General features: G+C 41.2%; 1 pseudogene; it reads left to right on the top strand.

The window, feature by feature from the left end:
- Positions 1-457: 457 nt before the first annotated feature.
- LOC112481363 lies at positions 458-576 on the top strand (annotated as a pseudogene).
- The last annotated feature ends 5,346 nt before the right edge of the window (positions 577-5,922 follow it).

Genomic DNA, 5,922 nt, shown 5'->3' on the forward strand with positions numbered 1-5,922 from the left:
TTACAATAAAGAAATATAGTAAATAGCACTATAACAAAATAGTCAAATTTATCATCACCGATAATGGGACAAACAGGAATTATGTGTCACTTTAAGGAGGCAATGAGAGTTATACAACATCACCTGTGCAGTTCTCCTGTCCAAAATGTTTTACCTGCATGTAAAAATCCAGGTTTGGAGGTATTCTACAAAACAAATGGTCTGGAATCTTCAAATATATCAATTTTATGAAGATTAAAGGAGTTTAAAGAGACCTGAGAACTAAATGCAATGTATGATTTCAGATTGGATAAAAAACAAAACCATGTAAAGAAAAAAACATTGAAAAAATTGAGTAAGTTGTTTACGGACCTTATATTAAATAACATTATTGCATCAATATTCAATTCCATAGTTTCATGATGATATTGTTTTGTAAGATAATACTGAAGCATTTACAGATAAAGAATCAGAGGAAGTCTACGGCCATGCCGCCCTGAACAAGCCCGGTCCCGTCTGATCTCAGAAGCTAAGCAGGGTCAGGCCTGGTTAGTACTTGGATGGGAGATCCCCTAGGAAGACCAGGTGCTGTAGTCGTAAAAAATAAAAAATAAAAAATAAATCAGAGATTGTAAGCTAACAAGGTCCTTGCAATCTGTGAGATCAACCAAGGGTTCCCTCACCTAAAAAAAAAAGAATCAGAGTTTTGGAAAAGTCCTTTGGTATGGGTACAGCTCTTGCATTAGCAAATTAGAAGGAAGAGGCTACCTACGAATATTTATTAAATGTGTGTCATGAATGATATGCCATAGTGTGTCTAATTCTTTGGAGAGATACTAATGGAATAAAAAAAAAAGCTTCTGCTCTTGATAAACTCACCAAAAAGTGAGGCAACAAGCCAAATGGGAATGTATAAAGACATTAAAAAAAAAACCCTCAAATATCATTAATAGGCATTTGTGACACTTCTTGCTAAATTCTTAAGAGTCTAAATGTAAAAAATAAAATAAAATAAACATAAAAGTATAAACTTCTTAAAAGTATAAAGCATGAAGAGTACCCATAAGGTTTAAAGTCCAGTTGGCGAGACATTACTTGGATACATGAAACAATTTAAAAGCAATGCAAGACACCATGTTCTCAAATGTCAAATACTGTGGTTTGAACTAAAAATGTAATAAGAATTTCTGGAAGGAAGAGATCAATGTCTGATGAAGTCACTAGGAATTGGGGCTTGTGACACATTGAAACAAGTATAGAACTTGATCTTAGTGCAAAAGCTGCCCATATGTGCGCTGAGGGAATTCACTAATGGGGCATGTGTGATTAAAGCCAGGTTTTATTAATCAGAAGAGCTTTCTTGGGAGAGAATTTTGAGGAAAATTTGGAGAGATGCAAATAATAGGAATTACGAAATATACATTAGAAAATCATCTTAGAGATCATCTTTTCAGTTTCATATGTTTATGAGTAAGGATTATTGGCCCCAGAGAAAGTAGTTCTAATGAAAGGGGAAAACTTGTCAATGGCAGGACACTGGGTGGGAATCCAGTGACCTGTCCTTCTTTTGCAGGCTAGTCTGCATTTCTGAACATTTGGTGGTACGTAGATGCGTTATATTCCACCAGGATAAAGTGTCTAACCCCCTGGCTTTGAGTTGGGTCCCCATAGTGACTTACTTGACCAACTGAAGGCAGTGGGAATGACAGTGTCAGGCTTCTGAAACACTCATTGTGGGGGTTGTTGAAACACTTATCCTTGGAGCCCTGAGCTGCCATGTAAAAAGTCTACCTCTTCAGAGGCCACCATGCTGCTTGAAGCTCAAGCTCCACTGAGTAGTCTTAGAAGACAAGAAATAATATAGGGAGAGAGAGAAAAGCCAAGGAGAACAGAGGCCCCAGATGCATGAGTGAAGAAGCCATTTTGGAAGTGGCTTCAATAGCCTCAGCTGCTTCAAATAATGCCACGTGGGTTGGGGATAAGCAACGTCCAAATCCACCCTAAATTCCTGACCTACACCTATGAGCAAAATAAAATGCTTGTTTTAAACCATTAAGTGTTGAGGTAGTTTATTACAAAGTAACAGATAAACAAAAATCTAGTTTTCTAGTGTCTCTTATAACTCGACATTTCTTTGCTTTTATGAAATTCCACAAGAAATAAGTTTACAAAGTCTTGAATAAAAAACAAGTTTTGAATACAGTGGTAGTTTGCTGAAGAAACAGTAAGTGTCTCTGAAAAATAAGGGGATGCCAATAAATAAGATTCTTACCTTTCACATTGTAAGGCTATAGAACCTTATTTCTGATGGGCAAAACTATTCCGGTTTCTTTTCTACTCATGTAATTGGCAGTCTTTGTATTGAGTCTAATTGTCCTTTTCCGTAAGAACTGAACAATATCATTGGCTCTCCCCACCCCAGAGCATGGTTATGATAGCAAAATATGGCCGTCACCAGTGCTCTTCACCAGTACTTTCCAGCTCTTCGCTTTCCATGCACATGGTGAGATTGCACTTCTGTCCCTTTCTGGTTGAGTGAGGCCATGCGATTCGATATATGAATTGTGAGCAGAAGTAACATAGGTCACTTGCAAGCCAGGGCACTGAATTGTCAGTTCTAGACCTTTCAGAGCTACCCCTCCTCTGACACAGTGACCAACAACTGTCATAGTCTGGCTCTATCATCCAAGATTCCTGAGTAAATACGGTGACCAAGGCTCTCTGCCAACCCATAATAGACAGAACATGAATGAGAAACAAATCTTTCTTAAGTCACAGAGATTTTTGAAATTGCTCATTAATGAAACATAGTGTAGTCTATTCTGATTGATACAGCAAGACAGATCGGAAGGGCTCTTGGAAACAGAGAAGTGATACAAAAGTGTGAGATATCATTATAAAAGAAAGGCTTCAGTAGGCTTCGGAGTAGAGAAGCAAAGCAGTGTTTCTTCCCGCTGTCTATTGTAAGTTTTTCTTGCTCCACCTTAATTAATAATCACCCAGCTTCCCCGATGCATATAATAATGACAGCAGCAGCAGCAGCAGGAGCATCCATCATTCAATGAATACCCGCTCTGTGATGGAAACCATTGTATATATAATTTCTAAGCCTCAAAGCATATCAGTAGAATGGGTTTAACCACCTGTGTTTTTCCAGTTGTAGAAACTGAGGCTAAAGAAGTTTGATGCCGTATTCTATTTCCTTCCAGTCTTTGGCTCTCCGCCACTTAGAAAGGAAGTCTAGCGCTGGCGTGAAGAAAAGTGAGGCTCTTCTCTATTAAAGCCACATAGAATGTGGCAAATCTTCCGAACACATTATATGCTTGCTTTCACTGGTGTTTTAAAGGGAAGCTCAAACTAGCCGAGACAGCTCTGCGTCCAAGTCATCTGGTGGCCATGTGTGGAGACGTGCGTGCTTTCCCATGTCCTTGCAGGATGGCACAGATATTAATTGCTTAATATGTAAGAGGCAGAGGCTGGGAGTAATAATCCTCAATTCCAAAGTCAGCTTGGTTTTACCTTCATGGGCCCCAGCATGGTGCTACCCACAGGCCTCTTGGGGCTTTAAAGTACCAACAGGCTCTGCTTCAGCCCCACTCAGGACATGTGGGGATGGCATTGAGGCCACAGCAGCAACCCAATTAAGTACATATGGTAAACTCGAAGGACAGGGGTGTTCGAAATATCCCTGCCCCACCCTAAATTATGGGTGGCCCCAACCCAGCCTGGAACCAGCATTTGCTTGCACAGATCTTAAATTAGAGCACATGAAATAATTAATGCAGAGTGTTCCAGTCTGGTCTGGAGCATTAAGATATTTGGAAGGGTTTTAGGGGAGAAGACAAGAGAAGCTCATACTGATGTGTTTCCTGTGGGAATGACACGGTTCTGAAGAACATCTCACAGACGTGGTCTCCCACTCCCGTCCTTGAGATGCCAGCATAAATATTCTCTCTTCCTCAGATAATCAACTCCCTGCCTTCTGTTAGACCTCATCCTAAGGCTCAGATGTCACTCTCCTTTCTCACCCTTTCTCCCCCAAGACATCTCCAGGAAATGAAGTTTTTGCTCCACGCACCTTGCCTGAGTTCAGAGCTCCTATATTTCAACTTTAAGTCCTGTCTTCCCAGAGTAACTCCACAGAGATAAGTGTATTACACCTTGTAATTTCCCTTGGCTTCCTGGATGTGAACGCACTTTTTCTTATTGACTCCTTCAATTAGTATGAGTTTATTGGCCACCCAATGTGCAAGGCTTGGCGTTGGGCATAGCCACAAATCACGGAGACCCCGTACCCTGTCCTTAGGGCACTTCCATTCTAGTGTGCTGTGTCGTCCTACCCTCTCCAAACCCTCCCACCCTCCACCCCCAAACAACCCTCCCTCACTCCCTCACATGCTTTCCTCCAGTTAGGCATCAGTCCATTTCAGTGGAGATCCTATAAACCTCTATCGATTTCCTCTTAGTTGAAGTGTTGTTACTAAGACGACATCCATCGAGTGTATTATATTCACAGGATAAAAGTAAACAGTAATAGTTTTGAATGAGTTCACAGATGATGCAGAGTGGACAGAGCATCTGACGCCAAGCAAGAAACTCTGTCAGTCAGAATTTACAGTATGGATATTCTTTGTGCTGAGCACTATTTTAAGTGCTGATGATACAGGTAAAGAGACAAGGTGCCTGCCCTCAAAGAGCTAAGATTCCAACAAAGCATATGGTAGATCGGTCGTGGCTTCAATTTTCCACACTGCTTGCATTCACATCCTTTGGAGGTACTCTCTCACCTTGACTCTGGGTTTGGCCTTGTGGTTTGTTTTGGCCAATAGACTATGGCAGAAGTGACACAAGAAGACTTGCATACTTTTTCACTCTCTCTCAGAACTCTGTCACTGCTGTGTGACTACGCCCAGACTAGTCTGCTGGAAGATGACGGAGGCTTTAGAGGCAAGGTCCCCAGCTGAGCCAGATAACCCCTAGAAGCCGATGCATGAGTGAGCCCAGCCAAGACCAGAACTACCCTGATGACCCACAGACTTGTGAACAATAATACGTAATAATAAATACATACCGTTGTAAGCCATGGAGTGCTGGAGTGATTTGTTACACAGCAATAGTTAACTGACACAATGGAGAAACTTATAATAACCATGTAGACAAATCAATAAATCATAGATATTCCAGAATAAGATACATATGAAGACACAATAGAGAAATAGTATAAATAAAATGGAATGATTGATTAGGAAAGCTGTAAGGGAGAATTTGGTCGGGGCGGCATGGAAGGTCTAACTGAAGAAATGACATTTGTGCTGAGACTTAACTGATAAAAAAGGAGATGATTACATTTCTCTTTGGAAAAACTTCATTCCAAACAGAAGAGGCAATGGGATGACTGGACATCAAAGCTAAGATGCTGAATAGGCAGCTGAAGCTCAGGGGAGAAGTCCAGACTGGGATTCTAAATTTAGGGTCATACGTTGAGACCACTTAGAGATCATCTGGTGAGTTGTACATCCCAGACACAGTATCTAGGGTCCTGGAGTGTATATTTGAGAGGTGGAGTCATACAATATCAGGACACTGAGGTACTCATCCCTGTGATGGTGAATAAAATATGAGACTTGGACTTCTGAAGTTGATTAAAGAGCATGAGGATGTGAGGCATGTCGAGAGTGTTTCCTGGACAACTAAAGACAGAAAACATGGGAAAGTGAAGGTTTAGGGCTTTGTCTTGCCCTGTCTGCAGCTGGAGAGGTTATGACAGCGGGGAGCTTGCTGAGATTAAAGGCCCAAGGATGGCCGGTCACACCCTGGAAGGAAAGGGCTGACTCATGTGTCCATGCTGAATATGGAGACTCTGAGTTGGTTGGTCTCATTACTGCTGAACTGTCCCATTAACCGGCCATCTGGCTTTTGATAAGTCTTTATTTTCACAAGGCT

Source organism: Pteropus alecto, unplaced genomic scaffold (genome assembly GCF_000325575.1).
Source record: "Pteropus alecto unplaced genomic scaffold, ASM32557v1 scaffold14, whole genome shotgun sequence".
Taxonomy (NCBI): Eukaryota; Metazoa; Chordata; class Mammalia; order Chiroptera; family Pteropodidae; genus Pteropus; species Pteropus alecto.